The following is a 27,254-nucleotide window of genomic DNA, read 5'->3' as shown; positions in this document are numbered from 1 at the left end:
CAAGCTCCTGGGCAGAGTAAAAAGGCAAAATAGTTCCCTGTCAAAAGTTTTGAAAAGTCACATTGCAAGCTTCCTCCACATGGTTGCACACTGTGCAGGACACAGAAGAGTCTGTCACAAGATTTTGTTCCTGTTGTACTGGTAAGACTGCCTACGTGGACATGTCAGCTGGTGATTCCAACTTTTGTCCAGATTAATAGCCATTTCTGCATTTGTCTGTGAAAGTCCTTTGCCTGTGCACTATGCATATAGTACACAGATTGCAAATCACTGAATTTACATGCGTGCATGTGCCTGAATTGACCATTTGTGGTTATGTGCTCACTTCCCAGGGGAAGGAAGAAGCTACCCAACTCTGCAAATTAATAGCAATATGCTCTTTTCCCTACTGCCTTTGAGATTTTTCTTCCAAGAGATATAGCTCTGATATAGGACTGATTGCTTTCCCATTAGCTACGTTGTTTTCCCATTTTTCTACATTTAGAAAACAGAAATTAATACAGACATTTACACAAAGTTCTACTAGATCTATTACAAAATCTGGAATTTTCTCCAAAGCAAGCACTAATGCTTTATTGGAGATTACTGTAAATCATGACTGGCCCATTTTGCCTTTTGACTAATGGGATGTGATACAGGAGGGATGGCCTTTCATTGGACATGCTCAGACCTTTAGATTGACTTTTGCTGGCTCTCTTTACATCAAGAACAAAAATTGCTGCTAGCTTCTGCAGAAAATGCTTTCCTCTCTTATGCTTCCATGGTCCTTAAAAGCTGCTGTTTCTGCTGTCAAGAGGTGAGACCATGCAAAAGGGTATGATCTCAAATGCTGAAAATGCAACAAGTAGCTTTCAGAGAATTGGTAATAAAGCTGATAGACAAGACTCAACCCAAAAATGCAAATACTCTGATTTCCAGCTTCCAGAAGCCTCACACATTCTACCAACACTTAGTGCTCAAGATTTCTGGAAACAACTACAGAATTTCAAGTTTCTTCTATAGGGTCATATTTTGTTTGGTATAGCATGGGGCAAGTCCATAATAATTCCTTAAACCCACGGAGTTTATAGTCAAAGGCAGATGTCTTAGCTAATCCTTAGAATTCAAGAAGTACCTTAAGACTGAGTAGACAAGTCTTCACATTCACTATGTGATAAGGGCTCTGAGGATTGTTCTATATTCATGACTGTCACAAGCACTGACAGCATGGAAAAGCTCAGTGTGAATGAACTCTGAACTCTAATATGGCTTGTGATAATGATAAGAACATAGGAGGCCTTTTTATTAATGCATGTATTAAACCGAATGAGTCCTTGTGAGTGTAAGGTCCATGTTTACCCCTAAAGAGTGACTCATGCACAGCTACACTGAGTGCAACACTGACCTTGTTCTGGTTTTGGGGGTTTGTTAGTTTTTGGTGGAGTTTTTGGGCAGTTTTTTGCCTTTTTTTTTGTATGTGTGTGGGTTTTTTTTTTTCTTTAATCTGTCTAATTATAACCTAATTAAATCAGTTTCACAAAGTTACTTACAGTTTGTCCAACAAGCACTCAGGCTGTGAAGGCTGTGTTTTATAATAAGCAAATTCCAGGGTATTTCATATAGCATATCAAATAAGCAGGGACTTTCTGAATCAAACAACTAACTTTTTGTGTATTTCAAGCCATCTCTGAGATTCTTCATTGTGCATTCTGAGATTGCACAGCCCTGGCTCAAGGCTTTTCTAAAACTAAGCAAAGCTCAACTGTTCCAGACCTCAGGACTTACGTGGTACCAGGCTTCTCCTTCTATGCAAAATGGAGAAAAGTAGGGCTGAGAAGGTGGGTCCTGAGAGACAGTTGGGGGGAAATGGGCTTGCCTGTCTTCCTGCCACCTCGGGGAGATTGGAGGTAGGCAGCATCACCTAAACCCAGCCTCTCTCACATATATAAGCCTCACTGTCCCAAACTCTAGCACAAACAAAACACTGAAAACAGCTGTTTTACTGCCCTGGCAGGGCACTGTAGTAGACAGCTGCCAACTTTGCTGATTCCTGAAGCAGGTATTGGGAATGTTAGATTTTTTAGTGGTATTTGCTTCCCAATACTCTGTTTTCACATATGAAGACAAGATATCCAGCAACTTGCAAGGTAAATCACTTTCTGTTTGCTTTGTCTGTGCCTTTGAAGGTACAAGGTATGAATGAGTTACGCAGACTATCACCTACCAAGGGTCCACTGCACTGAAACCAAATGGAAGAAATGGATCTAAAGTAAAAGTTCACAGTCAAAATAATTTGGGGTTCTGTGCAAAAACCAATCTATAATTTTCAACTCAGCAAATAGTTCAATTGTGTTCAGTCTCTGCTATACTTATGGCCATCAGGGACCAGGTACCATTTCTCTGACATACATGAGCAGATAGACCCAGCGCCCTGAAGGAATTCCAGTTAATGGTTCCCAGGTCATTACCTTGTGTTCTTCCTACATGAACTCTCAAGCAATTTTTGTTGGCTATGTTACCCTTTGCTTCCCCTGCTAAAAACAATCTTGCTGGCACTGCTGCTTTTCCTTAACAGTAGTTACACTTCAATGACGGGTGATGTGAGCTCTGCAAACACAGAGCCGAATTCCACGGTAATGCAAGAGCATGTATTTATGACAGCAAGGGATTTGTGTCTGGTCACACTACGGCTGTATGAGGTTGATAGGTGATAAAATCATCCAGGGTTAAAAGCATTATAAGGTATTTTTGATATAGCAATGTTATGTAAGTTCTATCACAAAGCTGTTTAAGAGTCTCGTGGTAAGTCTTATAAAATACCAGGTATTTACACAAATATATTTCAGAGTTCATCCATAAGTTATTCATCTTTCATCCTTTATTCAGTCCATTCTTGTCTCCAAAAAACTGTTCATTATTTTTAAAGCACTGCTTGCTTTATTAAAAGCTATGGAAAATTATCATTGGTGATATACTGCAAAAACCAGTATTTCATTTGAGGATGAAAGGGCCACGGCTGCAACACCATCAGCCCTGGCTTGGAGCTACACTGCTATAAAATGTGCCCTCAAAAGTATGTCTGTATGTATTTGAAATCATCGAAGTGGAAAAGGAATTTTTGACATGTAAACAACTAGTTGTCTCCTGCAATCTTGAGCATAGACCCCATTATCTTATCGTTCATTAGCAGCCTATTGAATTCACATAATCAGTAATAGTTTCTGGAAGCTGTTTGGCAAGCAGAGATGGAAATTACTAACTCACAGCTGGGTAAGAAAAAATGGCAAATATACACATTGTGCTTGCTCTCTTCCCCCCTCTTCCTTGGACACTGTAGATTTATTGCCTCACAGTATTCACAGATGATGTTTTCATAGTCACTAATGAGGTCCCAGCAGTTTTTCAACAATAACAGGACATTACTACTCCTAAGATATATTATGTGTTTTCACCATTTTTCTCCATTTTGATTGAATACTCAGAACTGTGCTAGCTTAAAAATCTCCTGGTTTATTATTATTAAGATTGATAGTCCAGTCACATGACATAAAGAACTTTTAAATTGTTAATTTGTATAAAACTGTAAAATGTAATCTTTTAACATGCTGTTCATGGTTTTGTAAATAAAAATGCCAAAATAATGGTTTGGTTGTTCTAGTTTCTACAAGCAGAAAGCCAACACAGCAAAGATCACTTTCCAGTACTGTTGCACTTTCATTTTTCCTCCCTGCAAGAATCTGGCTTCAACACATCATAGTTGGCAGGAACATACAAGGTAAGATGAAAATATTTACTGGAAATTATTAAAATTAATTTGTTTGGAGATCTGCAGTTCTTCCATGCTTATTCAGCAAAACTAACTTGTTCAGATCCTGATTCAGAACAGCATGTAAACATTTCCTTTGTTTTATGCAGGTCTTTTGGTTACACTAACCTTCAGATAAGTCTGAGGGTTTTCATTTTAGTGAATTTGAGCTTTAATGCATAACTCTTCTACAATAAAAGGTACATTTCATTGGTAGCATGCTGCTTTCTGATGTTAGACCTAGAAGTTGCTATCATTTTAGATCATAATGTTTAGAAGCTGTTAAAGATGAAGTCATGTTTAAGGTATATTTAATAAGCTATAGTATATAAATCTAAGCAAAGATGAATTTAGAAGATCAGCCTCTCATTCACCTATTCTCTGAAGTATGAATTTTGCTATCTTCTTCATCTGTGATTTGAAATCTTTCCTCTACAGTGTGAACCTAAAGAGTCTTCTGCTAGATAGATACTTGCAACAAGTCCTATTCATAATACTGAAACTGTCCAAGGTCCCAGCTATTCCAATATCTACATGCCTAGTGACTTCATGGATATGGGACTATAGACACACCTAAAGTTAACCTTGTGTGTAAACCTTTCACAGGTTTGGGACCAAAGAAGCTACTTGATAGGAATGGGTAAAACTGTGGTCAGGAAAACTCCTGAAGCTGCTATTTTCACAATTAGCTCACACACCTTACTTAACACCTCTCAAGCCCCTTAGGTCTACATGCTCTTCAGAGAATACCTGAAACAGAGGACAAAGTCCACACCCACAGAAATCAAGAGGAGCTTTGCCAACAGGGTTCATGTGACCAGAATCCTTTCCCCAGGAATGTGCATCACTTCTTTGGATTTCAGTGTTTATGAATGTGGTCTGTGCATTCAATTTTTTTTTTCTTTTTCTTTGTTTTTTTTTAGTATTTTCCTTATGCTATATTCATCTCCCCTTCTCTCTTCCCTGTGCAGATGATCTGGCAGGGAAAGCAGTAGGCATAATGGATGAAAGAGGCTGTGAGATCAATGGGAAATTTCCATAACCTGGGAATTTATTTGATCTAATATCTATCCTTTTTGGTAAACTAAATTTTGCCAGAGATGTTAGTTATTTCAAAATATACTGTGCTATAATTTTGTTCCTGAGAGATACAGGAATGAACGGCTATAGCTCTTGTTTTGCAAACCTTGATCCTTATTCTGTAAGGAGATCCTCATGGCCAGGCATTTTGTTCTGTTCAAACTGGATTAGATGACAGTTAGTTGCATTTTAATGCGGTAATTTATAATCATGGACTCTTCAGTTCTGTGCTCTTTTTCAACCAGTTGCCAAATTCAGTCAACTAATGGTTCTAATTTTGTCCCACCTCAAATTCTTATGATGTAAATTTTAATCGAAAGTGTCACTTTGAAAGCCCAAAAAGCTCTGTCAAGGACCATAACACTTCATTAATGGACGTATTTGCAGCCACTATCAGCAACTTGCTCCTGCCAACATCCCAGGGCACTCTCCTAGATACAGTGGATGTCTACCCTTTGTAGCTGTTAAAGCCATGATATTTTCCTTGAAAGTTGCTTGTAAGAGTCTTATCCCCAAGTCCCTACTATCTCTCCCTCTCTTTGAACTGCTTAGGCCATTTCCAGCGACTGAAAAGGAGCCAGTCCTTCAGAGTGAATGACTAAAGAGCGTGGGGACGGGGGAAGAAAGTCATAGAAATGAAGGGAAAATAATTTTCTTTTTATTTGGAATGCTAATGTCTCTATCATAGTTCCTCTGTTTTTCCTAGATATTACATTCTCACAACTCTTGATTATCTCACCTGCCTGACAGTGTTCAAACACACACCAGGTTTCCATTCCCATTTTGGAATCCCTTTTCCATGAGGCTCAGCTACAAAGGAAAAAAGAAAACCAGAAGCATTTTGAGCATTGGTGATGTTCAAAATTAAGAAAATATGAAGTTGTCCATAACTGGCAGAATTAGTGAGGCCTTGCCTTCTACAGGACAGTCCTTGTTCTTCTGCCTATCACTCCAAAAATGTGCTCTACTTCTCCATGACAGCCATATTGGAGAAAAACAGCATTTCCTGTGCTAGTTCATATTAATGCATGGGCCGACAGACCAGCTCACTGAAACCAAAGAAAATGTGTAAGGGCTAAATAGCAAATGTTTTCCCCACTGTGGTGTGAGGTGTGGGAGCAGAGGGGGGACTTTTCTTCATCCAGCTGCCAGTTTTCTCGATATTTGTGAAATTCCTACCTCTCTTCTATGCTGTGTAAAAAATGTGCAGTGGATTCAAAAGATGTTGACAATTGGGAAAAAACTGGCAAATGCCTTGATTATAAAGTCTTTGTACAAATCCGTGAAAAAAAGGGGGATCCAGTTCGAAGCGCACCGGGTGGCTCGGTCCTTTGCAGGCAGTTGGAGCTATCTTGTTCCCAGGAGAGACAGAGACTTCCGGTTCTTGCTGAAGTCTCAGCTCTGAGGTGGAAAGTCAGCTGCTGCTGACTTCTTCCAAAAGTGCTCACCCCACAAGGGCTGGGGTTTCCTCTGGTTCTGAGAGTTTTCGAGGGAAGTGGTGATATGATGATGTTTAAAACTCAAAGTGATAGTGTGAAATCATCCCACATATCATCTGGCTTGGAGTGCTGAACAAAGTACCAGGAAAAGTAGTGCAATGCAAAAATACAGATCCATTTCCTCGCTCCTTATTCATACGTACCATAAAAGAAAAATGCTTTTACTCTTAATGAAAGCTACAAATCTCTTCTATCAGAGAAGGGCTTTGAGGCATTACTTTGGGAGGCAGGTTAAATCATGACAGGCTGGTCAGTTGCAGAAGCTCTTGTAAGGGAAGAATAAGGACCTGAAGTAAATGTTTTGTTGGAAACAAATCCCTCTAGAGCCAGGTGGTCATGAAGTCTTTGCCACAGAAGGACATTCTGATGGATGGAACCTGCCCGGATCAGTCCTGGAGGAAAGATGATGTACTACTCCTCTGCATTTTAAATACAACGGGTGCTTGGAAGTGTATGTCTTCCTCTGGGTGCTATGGAGAAGATAGTCAAGGCAGGGGCTCTTACTGTTGAGGATGTCTCTGTTTCTGGATGCCATAGCAGGTTTTGCCTCCCCTTGCTTGTACTTTGAATTACAGAAGCAGAGATGATATGTTGTATGAGGGCCACAGTGCTTCCTTGAAGAGTTCTGCTCCTGCACAGCCTAGTGCACTGGCTGCCTTCTGTGTCTCACCCATGTAATTCCCCCTGTGCATGGGCAGATGTTGCCATCCCATTTTAAAGAGCATGCTTCACAGCTTTTTAAGGAACAGCGGACATGGCCTCTTAGTGGGTGACATCTGTGGTGGGGCAGCCATGGATGTGGAGGTTCATCCTGTCCCCACATTCTCCTCCATTCTATTCTACTCTCAAGTGCTTATCAGCTTTGGCCAGAGGCAGAGGAGTGACAACAGCCCCAGGTTTGCTGCAATATCTGCATGCCTTTACCTATACAGCATGTTCAGCTGCTTTTTTTGATTTCTCAATTTACAAATGCTGCCTGCTCAGAAGTCCTGCTGCAAAACCTGTCACTGACCTCTGAGCAAATTCTTATTGCCTGGAGACATGTCAACCATGAAAGTGGCAACTTGCTAGACAGAAGTAATATGACTGAAGTCAAGCAGGTTTTTCCCTAAAAGCAAAGAAATTACTGCTAAGTGCCTAAATATGTGTTTCCCTGGGCCAGATGTGCATGCCTGTTCCTGGTAGAGGACTCAGCCTGTCCTCATGGATCCCCAGCATTCTTGGCGGAGGCATGGGGACCCCCACGATCAGATCCCAGTGAAGGACTGGGACCCAGATTTCCTGGAGAGAGTTCACTGTTCAACACCATCTTGTTTGATGGCGACATGTTAGATTTGGTGAAGACACATCAGATTTGATGGAGAAAGTTCATATATCTTCCCCTCTCAGCCCCATCTTCCCTGTGGGGAAACTAAAGCCAGGAAGAAAAGACTGGATGGTCACAGGGTGCTTTATATTAAATGCCCTAATTTGGTAAGTCATGAGGCATCAGCTGTTCTCATTGAGTGTGGTTGGCAGTAAAAGGTCCTTCATACGTCAGATCCTTTATTTAGGGCCCTAAATTTAGAACTTGAACTCCCAGTAAGATGAGAAATATTAGCCATGGGTTACTGCTAGGTGCACAGCAAAAGTGTACAGCTGTATTGCTGCTTGCCTTTCAAGCTATTTATCCATTTTTGTCCTTTCGGGCAAATTTAATCCTTTCAGGATGTCTATTATTGTGGACTAGTAAAATCAGGTGCCTATAATACAATTTCTTCTGTTAGCTACCAACTCTGTTGTCAAGCAACCAGGCATTACAAAAAGCGTTTTAAATGAAACTGCATTTTTCATGTTTTCATGAAAGCATGTTTTCATCTTCAGAGGGCAACCTCATTCTGCTGAAAGTGGGGAAAGCCACCTTAATTTTAGAGCTACAGGACACAGTCTTACACTTAAAGATTCTCCAAACGACGCTTTTCTTATTACGTAGTCAATCTGACTCCAAAGTTATTGCTTTCGTTTTAACTGGAATACAGGAGAAAAGATTAATAAGATAAAAATAGAAGAATAATTTTCTCAGCTCATTTACATCCTCTCTTTAGTTTTCTGTAATGATGGAGAACAAGGTAGCTAACTTGTTCTTACTGAGTATTCAATACAATATAGTATTACTCAAGGCAGAATCTTTTGTCTCAACCACTCCATTATTTTCTGGTTATGTCCAGTTTAAAAGAAAAGGCGAGAATGACTTGGCTCAGTTTGAAGTACTGAACGTGAATTGAAAATTTGCAGTTTTGGACATCTCTTCCCCTCCCACACACAAATTCATAACTATAGGCATAATACGATAAATATAGCCACTGATCACTGGAATTCCAGATAATTTACTACTGGTAGACCTCTGGTTGGGGACTTTCTTTCCCCAGTTGGTTCAATATGTGCTGTTACCTAAAATCCAAATCAGCCTCATACAAAGCCGCTGAAAGCTTTATGTGCTCTGAGAACACACCACACCTAATTGCAGTAGGACATTGTTTCCTTGCCCTAAGAGAGATTACAGAGAGTTACAAATAATAGTTAAATTGCTCAATGTATTTTTAATGGATTAGCAAAGTTAACAAATGATATCTTATTTTTGGCTCCTTCTGATATAACGTAATTTTTTCAAAAGCATACTAGGTGTTCAAGTTTAATGACCCTCCCTCTTTTCAGGGAACAAATATGCACATCCTTGTTGCTCAAGTCCTTCACACCAACCTTCCAAAAAATAGTTGGAGACAGGATAGCTTTTGTGCCAACTGGATTAACTTTGTCCTAACTGAAATACTCAGTTCTAGCTTTACTTTCTGATGGGATGAATTTTTAGAGCTGGGTGACAGTTTTAAGTAAACTGAATCAGCTGGGGAAGATATCAGGCCGTCTTCTCAGAGCAAGCCACAAGCCTGTTGGGGACTACAGCTTCACTCATGCTGACACTAGATTTTCATTGCCATTGTACAAGTTTCTGGCAAGGGTTGCTGGTGTCTCTGTGTGGGTTACACCCAGCCACGATGATCCTGACAGGGGGAGGAACACCTTTTGTCTTCTTCCCCTCCCGTCCGCCCCACCTTTTAGACCTGACCTTCTTCCATCGGAGTGACTGCTTCAGGCTCCTGCTTCTGGTTGGAAGGGTGGGGTGAATGGTTTCCTCTTCCTCCTCCCTTCCCTTCCCGTCCTGTCCCTTCCCTGCTCCAAGCTCTGCTGCACAGATCACTTGGCTGAGAAAGGCAGAGGGGAAGGGTGTTTCTAATGCCAAGCACTTTAAAAGGCGTGTGAGGATATATTGCATGATTCCTGTTTCAGATAGAAGCAAAGTACAAGGCAGAGAAGAACAAAATGAAAGATACCAATCTCTAGGGAGATGATGATGCCCCAAGCAAGTCCAGTGAACAGCAGAGACATTTATATGCCCTGAAAAGTCAAAGCAGCAGTGAGGCTCCCATCAACTGCGCTGAAGTGAAATCTAAGGCACATTTCCCAGTTTGAGGGCTGTGAAATCTTTTCCAGCCTCACTGCTACACTGTCCTCCCACATTTCAAACTAGCCAGAACTGTTTCCCTCATAACTCACAGTCCAAAAGGAATCAGAGCTGGGAGGCAAGCACTGTGGTCTACACTGTGCAGTGTGAAGTATTTTGAGGGCAAAGGGTGGTAAGAGCACCCTCACTAGGAGAAGGCAGAAGAGCACCCTCATTTTTTCAACACAAGTAAATGAAGCTGAGAGGACTCAGTTGATCACTTTTGCTGGCGGTTTGAATGCTGTACAGCAGTAGAAAAGCCAGTTGAATTTCACCCTCACCTTTCCTGGGTAGATGAGGTAGGGAAGTTGTAGCTTCCCTACCCAGTCAAATTAAAAAAACAGTTTTGTCTTAGATCTAAGTCATAGTTCTCCACTCATTTTCAGGTCAGCCTTTTGCAGTCTGATGCAATCGCAGCAAAATTTACTGGCTGCTTCTGTCAAAAGCAGGCTGTTTTGAATCCCCTGGATCAAAAATACAATGTTTTTGAACAAGTACTGCCTGTTCACTTCCAGGAAGCCCACCAAATCCTGTGCTCCATGAGGAGTATATGATCACATCTGACATGAGAAATAAGGAGTGGCTACCACAGGCTATTCAGTTAGTTCTAAATTGTCCACATGCCACCACTCTCTCTTTGGGTGCTTTTTGGGAGTGACGCCACACATCAGAAATGTGGTCCTTGTCTCTGTCCTGCTCCTGGAGGCTGGTAGAGGATTGTGCCAAGGGGAAATCTGCTCTAGTGGTGAAGCTAGTACAGCCTGCTCTCTTTCAGAACATCATGGAAAATGTACTTCTTTGTTCAGCATTTTTACTGAGTGTAAAAGTGTAAAACCCTTGATCATTTGCCATCTGGATTGAAAGTGCTCCCTGTTGAGGAGAAGACAGGTAAAACACAGAGCGTGTAGGTTCTAAGTTTTGATGTGGAAAATATTCAGTCTCTCAGGTGATTACTGTCATATTTATGTGCAATTACAGTAAATAATATCAAAAGAACAACTATCAAAAGAACAAAAATAATTCCACAAGCATGACTACTGAAGTTTTGAAACCAAAATAAGTCAACAGCTCTGTGAAAGAGGAGGCTGAACAGGCACCACATGTTGGGTGCAAAATGACTTTGGAAATGCATCTCTCCAGCCGGGAAAAAAAAATATAAGTTAAAGGCAAAAAAAAAGCTCATGTGTTTGTTTGCAGCGACTAGGTGGGGAGCAGAACAGTCAGGTGGTGTGGGAGACCTTGTGGGGAGGAGGGCAGGGAAAACGGTAGGATGTAAAAAAGAGCAAAGAACTTTTGTGAGCTTTTTGGCAGATTCTGGAGCAGGTGGAATGCAGAGTGTTTACACAGTTCATATTTCAATATACTAAGAAAACAGAGAGAGTCAGGCTCTAAGCTGTTATTAAGCTCCCCTCCCCTCCTGCCCCAACCACTTCTTTAAAATCTGCCTTCAGATCTCAAATGAAACTGGTCTCTGCTGGACCGATGGCGCTGAGGCAGTGACTGTGCCACCAGCTGAGAAAACAAATTTGAGAAAGAGAGTGTGCGCTCAGGTTAACAAGCCTTGGGCGAGCAAGGTGTTCCCCCCCAAACTTTCCCTGTTCTCACCTCCTGTTCCCCAGAGCCCCTGGAAACAGTGGACTTTGGTAGGAGAAGCTGTTAGGCATCGAATGGCAAACAGGCTTCAGAGCAGCGAGTGGGGAGGAGAGGGGAGATTTACAATGTTCCAGTTTTGACTTTTTGCATAATGAAAACCAGAGGTCTAATAAAATACAGCAGCAGTGACACTGCAAAGGGAGGGGAAAAAGGAAAACAAACTTTTGGGATAAAATAAACATTGTGTACTTAAGTAAGGGGTCTATCTGTATTTCCATCTATGGATACAGGCATAAACATATTCTCCTTTACTATTTCAAATTAAGAAGATTAAAACCAGGTAAAGAGAATACAAAATCAGTCCTTAGCAAACTAGCCCAAAAAGGAACATGGCCACAGAACTGTATGAGTGGCCTAAAGTTGTTTTTTCATACCTATTTGCCACTCAACCATGTTCTGACCCTGGTTATTCAGAAGAGGGCCAATTTTTTTTAAAGTTCTTGATTCATTCAGAATTATATTGGCAGGGGGGTTATTGCAGTTACACTTTTACTACTGTTTGGGGAGAACTTTCTTCTTTGCAGGACTGGAGCAGAAGAAATTATAGAGCACACGTGAATACCTCAGTGGGCTGGTTTACATCCTGTGGGATGAAAACAAACATTATACAATGTTTTTTATCCTTGATATACATACTGCTTCTCATCTTAAAACAATGTGGAAACATTATTATCAGGATACACTGGCCAGTTAGAGGAGCTGGAAGACCTGTGCAGCACACAGAGCATCTTGCACCCTTCAGAGCTCCTGCATTTACTTCAGGATGCAAAACTAAAATTTCTCCATGGTCATGGATGTGGGGAAATGAGGGTGGAAAGAAAGGGGTCATGAGCTACAGTCTCTGCCTCTTTCATCTGATCTTGGAAGTTCAGTTTCTGAGTTTAATTCATAGGTTTGTTTCATTCTCAGTCTGTGATCCTGGGAAAATCATTTCACTTCTTTGAATTCTCCAGTTACTCATCCACAAACTAGAGAGTTTTATTTGAGCTGGGAAGCTCGAGTGAAATTTCTACTTGAAATTTTTACAGGAAAACTAATATAAAGAGAATACTATTGCCAAAAAAGCAGTAGCACCCAGTCATACTTGCAAATCACAAAGAGCTTCTTTGATATGTGTTTGTTAATTCTGTGCTATTTACTGGGATTTTGGAAGGACCATGTGCTGTATTATTAGTGATATATTCACTAATAAAATCACAGTGTCCTGATGACAATGAGATACAGCATTGGAAATTCAAAACCTGTATCCTGCATCCTGTTCAAGGACTGTAAGCATGCGGGCTGATTGGCCTGCTGCGCTCCTGCTCTTAGATCATGTTTGGATAATGCAAGCTCGGCTGAAGTGCACTAGTGCTGACTTTGGGTGTTCTAATGTAATCTCTCAAACTTGAGAGCAAAGTTGGCTATCCACGGATTTATCATGGCTTCATGACTTCTCGCCAGTACTTTGAAGAAGACATACTGCACTCTGCCTAATTCAGAACATACTTTGGAAAAGCAGCAAATACTTAATGGACAGATTCTGAACTCCTTTGGCCAAAAAAACAAATTTCCCTTATTCCCTCTCTCCCTCCTCCCCTTTGTCTCCTCGAGGAATTTCATACAAGATATCATCTGTGGACTAGAGGCAGTAAAACTCTTAGGGAACACACAGCCATAGAGTCAAAATCCAAACCTGACTTATTACATATAATTCTTTTTTCAGTGCCCAGACAACCAACTGAGCTGTGACTGGGGGGTGAGGAGGGGGAAGAGGAGGTGTCCTACTCCCTCACTGGTATGCCCTGCCACCCCAGTGAAGACAAAACTGAAAGTCTGTGTTTGTGAGCTCTATCTAAGGAGTTGTGAAAGCAGCAAAGTGAGCAGGTCCCTTCGTGTGAGCACCTCCAATACAACAGCACCCTCCACTGTCTGCTCGGTGTAGAGAGAAGCCTGCCTGGGTAATTCCCTTTGAAAAGATGATAAAACACAGACAGCAGAGATCATTCTAATTACCACAGATTATCCAGCTGTTTGAAGAACACAAATTAATATAAATGATGGTAAGTAAATGATTGGAACGTGGCCATTCCTTTGAAAAAGAAATATAAAAGGAAACGACACTTCAAAAAATGCAAACCACTTTGGAATAAAATTAAAGATGAAATTGTAATTAGTCTACTGTGTATATTCTACTATGATATCATTCAAAGAATGTAAAATTCTTTATGGTTAGGATTTTTCCCTTATACTGTTATTTGATGACATTTTTCAGTCTTAAGGAAATACAAGTCAGATGTGCTTTCTCACAGTAAACCTCAGCCATTTTAAGTTAGAGTGGCTTATAGCCAGAGAGCTATACTTATTTATGAGTCACAACTCCTTTCAGTCACAAATGCAGGACACTAAACATGACAACCAACTACTATTTCTAGGCTGGGAGGCCTTTCTGGAACTACAGTGGCAGGAATATTTCATGAAAAAGTACTGTAAAAATAGACTGGTTTACTCCTTTTATTTCTTTCCCTCCTGTACTTTTTTTCCTTATTTCTTTTTGTTTCACATGTATTTCTTCTCCTTAAAACACTCATGACCGAACTAAGTTTGCCACTAGCATTCCCTGGTGTAAGCAAATGGAACAGATTTGCCATTGAGAGAGAGTCACCTTGTAAGCAGGGAATGAGGTGCACATACCTAAAATGTTTGTAAATGTGAGGTGAGGGCAGGAGAGAGACAGGCAACCAGCACAGCATAGGAAGTAGAGGGAAAAGATGGAGATGAGTGATATAGTGAGAAAAAAGCAGGCTCCTCCTCCAGCTCTGTGGAATGTCTCTTATCTCCTCCTGTCAGACCTGGAAGTTCTCCTTTTGGAGAGCTGCACTGCAGCACTGCAGCCATACACTGCAATTCTTTTTCCATGCATGCTGCAAACCCACAGTACCTCAGCAGCTTCTCAGTCCATGTGGCTGAGGAGTGTGAGCATAACACAGGTATTACAGACAGGCCTGAACGTCCTCAGAAGTTTTCTGACTTCCAGCACAGAGCATCAGTTCACAGAAGGGGAGAACAGCAGGAGGGAAATACAGGCAAAAGTCTCTGTACTGCCACACCTGGACAATTGGTGCAGAGCCCAAATCAAAGGTCTTCCTGACTGACTGGTTTGCTGTTTTGTCTTTTTTGTTTTTCATACTAGCATTGCTGTAGCTGGTGACAAGAGCATGAAGAGGTAAAAGCAGGGATTTAAGCAGCAGTCGAGGCAAGAGGAGGCATCTAGTGGGCACAAAGAAAAGCAGGAGGAAGATGAAGTAACATTGGTGAGGCTTATCCCAAGAGATTTAGGGGACCTGGACCAACTTTTCCCAGAAGCTGAGAGCAGTGAACCTCTTTGGGGTGTGGATGCTTTGCCTGGGGGCCCTTGTCTCCAGAACGGTCATACCAGCAGCTTCTTACAGATGAGCCATTGCTTTGCTTGCAGAACTTCAGGAGGACTCTGGAAACAATTTCAGCTCTGCAAAGCACATCAAGAGGCAAGGTATTGTTCAGGTGTGTGGCAGGGGAGCAGCTCTTTGACAGCCTTCCAGGAAAAGACCTGCTGGAAATGTAGCAAGTGAGTGAAGGAAAGTCTGCTGTCCCAGCTTGATGGTCACTCATCTTAGTCCGCAGGGATAGTGAATGAGGTCTGGGTCTAGAACAGAAGCAATATAAGAGCAACAGTCTCTAAGGCTGCAGAAGGACACTTGACAAAAGGGGTTTGTAGCTGTGGTAGAAGAGCCAAGGACCACTGTGCCTCCCCCGCTTGCTTTCATTAAGTCATGCATGACCTGTGCCACATCCATGAGTATACTGGAGAAGGATGCAGAGACACCAGGGCTGCTTTGGAGACTGATTGCTCTTTAGCTGCAGCAATGTATAGCTTGGTTCCTTTGTACCAGAGTTGTCTGAAGAGAAAAAGGGCTCTTGGTTCATATCTCTGTGGTGACAAAGCTAAGTTACTACTGATACCAAAGTGAAGTAAGATATCTTTGCAACAAAACACACTATTCACTCTTTATTTAGATTTCAAGACTGCTACTTAAATGTTTATCATATACTCTATTTGAATTGGAATTGCCAGAGGGAGTTAAATTCTCATGGAAAACAGGAGAGAGCAGGAAATACAGTTCCCTAAGTTCCTTCCAAAAATGTCAGCAAAGAAAAAGAAGTGTTTAAAATTCCAGAAGCTTTTCACATAAACATGGATCATACATCCAAAACTTACTTCCTGTCACACAGAAAGCAAAATACATAACTGAGAAAAAAACATTTTCAGCCTGACTTTTCAAAATGCCATTGCGCAGGTTTTTTGGCAAGACTTTACCCAGCTTAGGTCACCCACATTCAAGAACAAATTTGTTCAGACTGGGACAGTCGTGGAAGACTTCAGGCTCAGGGTAAGAAAAGCCTGTCTTTCTGAATGAGATCTGTATAGTCTAGCAAAAAGAAGGTTGAAACATGTTCGCTTTTTATAAATACATGAAGGCAGTAGACACCAGGAGGGCCAACAAGCTATTTAAGCTAAAGAATGATGCTGTCAGAAGAACAAATACCAATAGACTGGCCCTGAATACATTCCCACTGGAAATTATGACAGGTTTTCTAGCAGAAAGGGTAGAAAAATTCTGGTAAATCATTAGTGGCACTTGAAATGTGAAGCTCCATCAGTTTATGGGAGGGATTATGAGACATAATTGCCTGCATTAACTGTGTCAAAGATGACTACTTAGGATGTCCTTCCTAACCCAGGCTCCTCAGCTGGCTGGTGCTCTGGATGCCTTCTTAATTAGTTCTCACACTCAGATCTGCTGGAAAAACACTGTTCCCAAAAAATGTGTAAACTTTCTGAGCATTTTGCCTGGGTCAGCCTTAGAGACACATCCAAAAAAGTCAACACCATGACTTGAAAACACCCGATTTTTTTTGTCCTTTTTGAGATTTTTTTTGTCTTTTCCTGTCTTTCTGTCTTTTCGTCTTTTGATCACATAACCAGAGTCAACATTCTTCGACATTGGCTTGAAAGTGGAGTATCTGATACACTAGTAGGTAGGTATTAACTTGTTACAAGAAATGAGTTCTGGTGCTCATGCCCTAAGGGTTATTTAAATGTCCATCAGTGTTTGTTAACCCCTACATCTACCACACACTATCAGATGGAAGGGTAGTAATGAAACATTCCTTTGCCTCGAGGAATCCGAGAGAAGACATTCAACCAGATGAGGCAAGATGACATATTCCAGAACTAGGTATTTACAGTGACTTGAATGCGTGCACACATCATACGCTGTGATTAGAGATTATTACAAAAAGCAAGCCAGGCAATCTTGACATAAGAAATTCAGTTTGTGTTCCACTAGCATCTGCTGCCCTATAACATTGAATTATTTTCTGCTTTTAAAGTATCTTTTAAACAGTTTTATTATAAAACTGCATACATACAGAACTGCCTCCAAGGCGCCTCATTCTTCTGGCTTTTCCATGATTCATTACCTGCTTCTATTGATAAGGTGAATTACAAAATGATGGGGTCAGAATCTGGGGAAGGCTGAAGAAAGGTAAGCTGCAGGTTCTGGCTAGGAAATATAGTGCCTGTATCACGAGACTACTCTTTGTAGCAATGCAAGAAAACAGGCAGAATAATGCATTAACTATTCCTGGCACTTAGATATTATGGTGATGTATGGATTTATGCAAAATCACACACATATACAGTATTTGAACAGATAGGTCAATATGAGAAAAAATGACTGCCACACGTCCTTGGTAACCAATGATGAAACCCATATGAAAGCCAGAGAGAAACAGCACATTTCTAGAAGCTGAGGTTGGCATTGCAGAAAGATCACTATTTATTGATCCAGTTAGGCTGTAAAATTGAGGCCGTTCATAGTTGCAGAAGAAATGTCAGCGAAACATCAGCTGACTGTAGCTCTCGTTCTTTTATCAGCAATGCACACTGTTGGACACCCTGCAACATGACAGTTCTTCTACTTTATGCTCAGTAATAGCTCTGCAAGCTAACTAAAAAAAAAAAGAGGAAAAATATAGAAAGGAAGTTTATTTCTTTCGGACAGCTTTTCAAGCACCGCAGCTCCTGGTTTTTTTTATGCCTATGCTGAGGTCAGCTTGCAAGAACTACCTTTGAGCACTGTTTACCAGAATGCCAGAACTAGATGAAAAACTCCAAACCTGGAATTTCTACACATTGAACTAATGAAATTTCAGAGAGAATATGGCAACTGGGGCCATCCATTGACTGGAAGATACTGTATTTTCTTGCTAAAGACAGGGAGTTCGACATAGATTTATGAACACCACACATATCTTCTGCCCAAACTAGCAATATCAAAATATTATTTACGAAGTGAGGGATCTGTGCATGAATCAATTAATAACTCAGATGTTTGCAAGATCTGTATCAGTTTGAACAATATTAGTCAGCTAATGATATTGGAGAGATCTTTACATTCAAGAAAGAAGTTCCCCCCATGTGAACATTCATCGTTAAGCTGCTTAGAAAATTTATTCAGCCAGGAAAGCAACTGGTGAACATTACCTATTAACTACAAGGCACTGGAGGCTTCCAGTAAGTTATAAGGTCCTGCAGACAACAGTTAAATTATAGATGTGTTTTTAACCAGTACTGTGCAGTTGATTTGCTCACTAAGAAGAACATATGCAAAAATACTATCAATTTTCAGTTATCACTTAGCAGCTTTGTCTGAAACAAAGTATAAAAGTATTTCCCCCTATAATGTGTAAATATTTGGGGTCTTTCTTTTTCTTTTATAATATTGCTTTTTCCCATGTGCAGAAAAGAAAATTCCAAAACAAACTATGTGCAGAATAAGGAAAGAATCCAACAAAACAACCAACCCCCAAAATGTATCGAGCCTGTGTAAAGGAGCCACAGCTTAAACTAGTCATATTGAAGGGCTTCCTCCATGGTCTATTTACCAAATAGATATAATTTATACATATTCCTTTTCTGGCTTATGTAGAGTTGGCCCGTCTGCCTAAGATAGGTGATTTTTACTTAACTGGTGTTTTTGATGACATTGTGATTCTGAACCCATTGGTATCCCTACATACTACCTATTTAAAGTGTCACTCCTACTCCAGTGAAGTTTATTGAACCAGGTAAGTTGCTAAAATATAACTCATCTGGACCCTGTGGCACATCTGTTCAATATGTTTTGAAGGCAAGATAAAATGTCCCATCTTTCTAAAGGATTTGACTTGCTGTCAAGTTATCATATATGCGCATGGGAGAACTGATTACGCAGTTTTAGCCGAAGCCCTATGCACAGCCAATGGATCTGGAGAGCTCATGTTTGTATTAGTGTTGTCCTTTCCAACTCCCCATTCACCAGATACTTCCTCACCTGACAAAATAATGGAAGCATTCAGCAGCACAATAAATTCTCACTTTTCAGCTTTGAGAAATATTCTGTAAGTCCATCATTCACTTGAAAAAATGTAACCAAAAAAAAGTTTGCAACCAGAAGCAAAAATCATGCATAGTTTCAGTAAGATTTATAAAAAAATGTGTTTAAAAATATATTAAAAAAGAACCATTTTGATTTAGCTCTCCCCCAGGTGTTGGTATGTGGAATTAAAGCACCCATAGCTTCCCAGAGCACAAGAACCAAGGCCATCTTTCCTTTATGATGATGACTTCTGTTCCTTCACTTTAATAAAAGATACTGACTCAACAATGATTATAATCCTCAAATCGTGCAATCTGAGGAAGTGTAAGCTCTTTCCAGTCTCTCCTGTGGAAAATGTGGGACCACACACTCAGTTGTACCTCTTTTTACAAAGTCATTTCTTTCCTCCACGGTCTTTTATTACCCTTTTAGCAGACTACATAAAAACAAGATGATGTGGCAGAGTTCTCACGATTGAAAGTGCTGTCAAAAAGATTTAAAGCTGCCTTGCTGACGGAGAGGGGCACAGCCTCACAACTGATGGCCAAGTTTAGAGCCAGTATTGGCACAGGGATCTGCACTGACCACTTTAGGGCCAGGCTCGCTTTCTGAATTTGGCCCAGGCTCTTTGGCTAGGGAGTTGAACAATGAGCAAAAACCAGTGGTTATGAAACTGCACAGTTATTACAGCCACTGAGAACTCAGCTTGTAACACATTATAGTTGTAACCAAAAAAAAAAAAAAAAAAAAGCAATCTTTGCCTAAATTACTTCACTTGTTTGACAGCTGATTCCCATTAAGGGTGTGTATGGATCATACCAGTAATCTTGATAAACCTCTGATAAGGTGTCCAGATGTCCTGGGTTTGCCAGTTTCTAATTGGCAGTCCTGGGGTCCTGTCAATTAAAGTTGGTGTTTGCTGCCCAGGGCCATAAAGTGAAAAGTTCTCTGCATCTGATGTCAATTCTTCAAAGAAGGACCCCCTCCTTACCGTTGGATATTGAGTCCCAGTTGGAGAGACTGCAAATTTGATCAGCCTTACAGAAATTACAGGCAAGCCTGGAAACAATATTCTCTTGTGCATGTCCTAAGAAAGTGCCATTCTTCCCCCACACTTTGCCTTTGCCTATGGGCAGATGTGCCCCAACCATCCTGGGAGAGACAGGGATTCATCTCAAGATGACACCCTCTAAAAGTGAAACTATGCAAATTTAAAACTCCCAGGCAGATAGATCCAGCTTAAAGGCTGAAATTAAAAAAGCGGGTCACCTACAACTTTTCAGACACGTGTTGAGCAACAGGGAATTATGTGTGACAATTCTAGCAGCAAATTCAGCCATACCTTTCTTTGTTCTAAATGCCCTTAGGCTCTGTAAACCCCTCATCCTTTTCTCCCATAGCTCTACAGAATAACATTTCAAGAACAAGCAAACAATCAGTTGCTGAGATGGGAGGTAATCTAAATCTTGACCTAATGTTTAAAATGTAGAGTTTAACTTAAGATGTTGAGGTTTCTGTAATAAGACAGGTAGAAAGCAGCAGATACAATCTTTTTCATGACACACAAGAGTGTAACACTTCTGTTTTAATGTCACCAAATGCTTATCCTCTACTGCCTTTAGTTTTTATCTACCATTATATGTGTATATACATTGGAGTTCCTAATTATAGGGTCAATAAGTCTTCAGAAAACAAAAAAGCAGCTACCAAATCCTAAAAATATCAACTCAGGCACTGCTTTTTCATCCATATTCATGAGGAGAGAGTTTTACTGACAATCCTCAAGTGTTCCATGTTAGTGGAAGGTGTTACCCTGTGAATCTGCCAGACAAGCTCCTCCGCCCTCTTGCCATCCTCCACCTGGCTGCAGAAAAAAGCAGAGATGTTAGAGAGCACAGAGTCATTGTTGAGATTATCAAGGTTCAAATCACAAAAGATTTCTCAACCAAGGCTTTAACAAGGGCATTGAATTGTCACAATGAGAGGTAAATCTGGGTGCAACAAATTCTATGCTCTGAGCCTGGATGCCCTGCAAGAGGAAAACCTCTGCGGTGGCCCCCCAGTGGCATTGGCTTCTGCTGAGAGCACAGGCTCAGCACTAGATACAGACACTCTCAGCTCAGGGATTTGGTATGCTTCCTCGGCAGACTCATGTTGTCCCTGTTTAGTTTCAGTAAAAACTTGTCCAGCCAACTCCACAGAGGAAAGCCTTCAATATGAAACGCGGCTTGCCAGGAAAGTTAGCTGGTCATGTGAAATCTCAAAAGGAAAATGAGGAACCCCATTTGTCAGAGTTATAAACTGATAAAATTGGAACCCTGCCTCTAAAGGAATATTAATGGTAAATAAAATGCAGCTTTTTACCGACCGGGCAAGCTAAGCAAAAAATAAAACAACTTAAGTAAAACTTCTGAATGTCTGTCCCATCATTGGCTCTATGAAGCACGTTGATGTGGGAAGCAGAAGCTCTGCTTTGCAGAGATGCAGTTTTTCACTCAGTGGCCACTAGACTGTGTAATGACCTTCATGTACACTTTATGACCTCACTGAGCAATTTCCACTCATGCTGCTCCCACCTGGTATCAAACTTGCCACAAGATTTGCATTCTTTTTTTATTTCACTGCATTGAACTACAGTCATTCAGACCACAAAAAACTATTGTTGGATCTGTTAGAAAAAGAAGGATTTAAAAGTTGTACCTCTTTTTTTTTCTTTCAACAGATAAACGCTAACACCAAAATTATAGCATAGGCTCTTAAAGTCCAATAATTAAAACCAAAGGTTAGTCTCTATGGCAAGAGGTACTAAGGTCTGCAAGATGTCCTTCAAATTGAAACTGATTGCTAAACTTACAAAATCCTAAGGACCAGCCCAACCCCTGAACAGACTTACTTTTACTATGTTTTTGACTTTCAATAATTAAAAGGCAAGTTACTCTCATGGTATGTTAGAATTTTTTCTCAGACCCTTGATGGAGTCAGAAATTAGAGAGTAACAGCAGTTACTGAGAAAAGCTAAATAAAGCCCAAGCACAACCAACGAGCCTTTTGCAGAGCTCATGAGTATCTGAGTTTGGACTGGGTTGTATTCATGGGAGAAGATTCTTGTTGATTTTTATCTTGGCTGATCCCCTTCCCTAGCATCTCCAGTCTCCAGCACAGCACGGCATACATACCAGAAGAGTCCAGTGCCTCGGCAGAGATTTCCACCACTAGCAGCTGTATCTCAAACTCTGGCCAAGGTCAAAGGAAGAGTGATGGTGGTGGTCTAGACCTATTCCCTGGGGGAATTTTGTCCACATCATCGGCATGGACACAAACATGGCCTCTACCACGCGTATTTGGAAGACAGGGGTTTGGAGAGTCCCCAACCACTCCTCACAGCACTGAAGCAGAAGGGCTGCTGCTGGTCAGGATGGTGTTGTGTTGGTGGAGCTGTGGAGGAGTCTGGCACAGTCCCAGATGATGCTCTGCTTTGTTTTGATCAAGCCTGCAAGCCCTTGCTTTTCATTAGAGTTACTCTGTCACAGAAGATTTCGCCATATATAAACATTTTGGCAAAGGCCCCCGGAAGGTCCAAAGTCCTTTAGCGATGACAGGGAAATTGTACAGAGGAGGTCCTGACCCAGGCGCTGGGAGCAAAGCAGCACAGTGCAGGATCACGGCTGCTAACCAGGAGCACCAGGCAGCAAAACCCTCCCATCTATTAGCACTTCTGACTCATCCAACTCATTCCCAAGGAGTCTTTCCTGGTGAAACACACTTAACACACTCATACATACACACAGTGGCTCTTCATGAATGCCTCTCTGCTAACATCAAAATAAACGTGTTTGGTCTGCAAGACCAGTGGGGTGGACTGAGAGCTGCAGTGACACAGCTCCAGCAGAAGCACATGTCCCACTGCTGAAGGAATCAGACATCCCAGCTAACATCCTTAACTTCCTCTCACCCCCCTCGCCCCCTTCTTTTCTACCTCTTCCTCTTCCCCCATGTTTTATTTTTTTAATTGACACTTTTCCTTAAAGTGTCCTTCGGGCTCCTTCTTTGGTCCAACTTCCCTCAAGAATCCTACCAGCCCCACCTCCTTTATGAACTACTGGACCTTGGCATCCTTCCAGTGCTACAGAGTTAAAAAAGACATTTTCTATTCAGCAGTTCTCACTCCATCACATATGTCTCTGTAGAGTAGGTCAGAAGGCAAAGCCTGCAGAGTGCAATAATATTTGTACTGCTGTCTAGTCCTAGAGGGAAATTCGTAGGAGGGAAGCAGAACCAGTTAAGAGAATGCCAAGTACCTCCAAACCACAGGGCTCTGCAATAAAAAGGGGAACAAAGAGAGATGGCTCTAACAATACCCACAGTGTTTCTTAATCTAATTACATTTTTACTCTCATCATAAGAAATGCCCCACAAAGGCTTTTGTTATCTTTTCCTCTGTCTTAGGTAAAGTTGCTCACCTAGTTAAATAGAAAGCTGCCAGTAAAACAGTTCAAATATATAGCAGATGCATAAGAATGCCTTAAGAAATGATTGCTGGAGACATAAAATCTGATTTTTCCCCCCAATAGTTCTTTTTTTTTCTTCCTCCTGTGGTGAAAATGTACCTCTCTCAGAAATGTCCATGCTTTCTCTTGGACTGAGGCATGTTGGTCCTGCTTTAGGCTTGAATTATATCATCACAGACAGTATTTAAGCTTACATTTTTATGAGACAAGTATACCATGAAGGAGAGCCTTTCCTTGCTTCATTGAAGAAGCTTTACCCTTTCCAACACCCAGAGTGAGGAGACTTAACAACGCAGCTCACTTATCTATCTATTAGAAATATCTCATCTGAAAAATTGTAAGTATTCATCTCATCTGAAAGTAGAGGAATGAGCCCCAACCATCAACAATCCTTCTACTACTACCTGTAGCTTTCTGTTCTTCTGTATGAAACCTAAAAAAAAAAATAAAATAAATCCCTTGAAATTCTTTCCAGGAGGACAAAAGTATCACCTCTAAGTAACAAAGATCCTGAGTTAAAACTATCACTTTAATTGCATTGGTTTAAGAGAAGAGAATCCCACAAGAAAGAAATAATATAAGACAGTCTCTCTAGTGAGAAATTTCTGTAATCACTGTGAAAATGCTTGCAAACAACGTATTAGGGGGTAGTATCCCCTCAATTTACTATCATGAACTATACATGACCTTGACAGTTTCCTTTCTCTACCCTTCCTTGAAAAAAGAAGTCAGAAATTATGAAATGATACCTCAATTGTTTTCATTTCCTCTATAGAATTATTCTTTCAGTCAGTGTTTTCCATCTAGAAAGAGCAGAGAAAGAGCAGAGAAAGGCAGTTACTTTTCTTCCCTCAAAACCAGTGTGTGATTTTCCATCTTCTCTGGTTCTGATAAAGCGAAATACCCCAGACTCAGCTCAGCTGCCCAAGTGTCTGCCATTTGAGATGCCATTGAGCATCCCCCTCCACCTGCTGCTGCTGGACATCTTAGCCACGCTTTGGAGCTCTGTTGTTGCATAAACTCTCTAATACATTCAGATCACCAGTCCCGAACTATTGAAAACAAATCCTGTCCTCCCAGCTACTCTTGGCTCCATAATCACACAACACTGGTCAAAAAAAGGACAGCCTTGATGTGATTGCAGATCTCTCAGGCTTTGCAGACAAAATGACCTAAAGACTAGTGTACTTCATCTCTGCCTTTAATAATGACGGGATATCTATCTACTGTTGGGCTACCTTTTGGGTCTTTGTTTAATATACATGGCATCGTGGAACAAGATTTCAGTTTTCAAGGTGGATACAGAAAATTTGCTGCAGGAGTGGCAACAATCATTAAAGTAGTAACTTGGAAGACCAGCTCCAAATGAGAAGAGTACTTCATTTCTGAATGTGGAGACATCAAAGACATTTTTTCTCTTATATTTGGGTAATTTCAAGTTTGAGACACACAGAATAGGAGCAGGAGGAAAATGTTATCTAAATAAAAGGTCTTTTCCCCTTTTCTTCTCTCTTTGCCTTTAACAAAATTCCTAATCTCAGAATTTCTCAGGAATATGCCACCACCCCCAGCCTGTCATTAAAATATGCCTCCTGTTCTGCAGAGAAAAAGTACCAGACCTGAGAAGTATGAGAGGTAAGATTAATGAAATTGTATTACACTAATGTCTGTGCTGATATGTACCAAACTATATGGTCCATTAGGATGCAATGTGGGAAGAAACAGCTTAGTCTGAAGATAATATGTGAAATAGAGCTGTGGTGAAATACATTAAAGTTTTTTTGAGGATAAAGGTGAAAAGTAATCACATCATAAATGAAATAAAGCATTTGTAACTAATTTCTTTACTTTTTTCAAATGAACCTCTGAAAACTAGATATAAACTTTCCTCTCCTGCCAGTTCTGTGAAAGTTTGTTTTCCAAATAAAAGAAAAAAATGAAAATAACACAATAGGCATAATTCTTCACGAAAGATGTGGATCAGGATGCCATGTTTTAACATCCATTTGTAACATTATTTGCATGCGAATGTACATTCAGTTTTATAAACCCCTCTTCTCATCGATGATAGCAGATTTTAAGATATTATATGTGCTGCCCTAGCCTGACAGATGGAGCTGAAAAGCTTTCTACTGCTTTAAAATAAATCAAAATAGTAAATATAAAACTTGTGGTGGACAGGAAAAAAAAAGATTTACTTTTTGTTAGATACAGATCCAAGGAAGGTATTGTACCTGCCCTACTGCAGGATTTGTTCCTCAGCAGCGTTCATGCTCTATAGGATTGCCCTTTCTTTTTGCTTCTTGACAATTTGAGTTGAGACCTTTGACTACATGCCAGGAGAAAACTAACAATTCAGAGCTGTCTTACTCTTGGTCAGATCTCTCGCAACTAGAGGAGAAATCTGTTGTTGTTCTTGAGCTGGATGAACGTTGCTCCCTGCTGCCTCCCTGACCTGGACCAGGAAAGCCCTGTTGCAGGTACCTTCTCTGAAATAGCACTCCATACAGCTCATAGGGTGTCAGCACATCCAAAATACCATGCAGAATTTATCACAAAATAGAAATATACGTGAGGGCGGAAGGAAAATATTGCAGTGCCTTAAGCCAGGTAGAAGTCACAGCACTGCCCATCTATTCTGCCTTACATTGAGCAAAGCTTTGAAAGCTGCACTTTGAAAAGTCCTCACTTGCCATGACCCGCTGGGATAAAGGGAATGGGGTCGGGCACTGCAAGGAAGGTTCTTCACACGGTGGAGGTTGGTGAAGCAATGCCAAAGTTTATTTAGGGGGTAACAACTTATATAGGGTTAGATGAGGGGTGGAACTTGGGCTAGGGAGGAGCAAGAGACTGACAACTTGGGGAACATGGTGATTGGGCAGCTGGGTAAAGAGGGGAGGAGTTTGGGTATCACCGGGGGAATGGACCAATAACAGCTACCTCTGCACTGCACCAAACTCTGACCAATGGCAGGCAGAGGAGCGGGAAAACAGGAAAAAGGCGGGAAAACTGAGGGAAGAAGAAGGGGACAACATGGAGGACAAATTTAAAAAACAACAACCAGGGGTACATATAACAGCATAACAATACAACAGTGAATTGGGGATAACTGGGGTACAACTGTCATTAATCAAAGGGTGTCACATTCGGTGTTATGAGTCTAGTCCGGTATATAAATGTCCTTTCAAGGGTTATAAATCCTTCTTCAGGCTTCGTATCTCTCCCAATCATCTTTATTTCCTCCAACACTCACTATTTTTAGTGTCCTGTTAGAATATCTGTATCACCACATAGGATAGCACATTTTGAGGGGTTGGGACATGCACCAGTTCTGAGATAGGATGCCAAGTAATACTTCTCTGCTGAGTCACTTCACAGGGTCACGTAAGAGCATTACGCTCTGCTCTGCTAATTTCTGTGATCTCATTAGCTCTTCCCCTTCACAAACATCTCATTCACCCACAAAAAATGTATATGCAGTCCAGTCATTATCCCATTTCTGTTGCCTGGATTTTAAGCTCTGCTCCATTCCTAGTTGTTCTGCGATGGGATCAAGCATAAAACAAATCTGCTCCTGATTCTTCCTGTCAACAAATGAACTAAAGACTATAAACTATACTCTTCCTAATCTACTATTTCAGCATATTAGCTAACATAAATCTGCTCCACTGACCCGTGTAATAACCACACTGACATTTTTTACCTGGTTTCTCAGTTCCATACGTACATGATTAAAAACTACAAGGCATT

Source organism: Pseudopipra pipra, chromosome 1 (genome assembly GCF_036250125.1).
Source record: "Pseudopipra pipra isolate bDixPip1 chromosome 1, bDixPip1.hap1, whole genome shotgun sequence".
Classification (NCBI taxonomy): Eukaryota; Metazoa; Chordata; class Aves; order Passeriformes; family Pipridae; genus Pseudopipra; species Pseudopipra pipra.
This window is presented reverse-complemented; position numbering follows the sequence as displayed.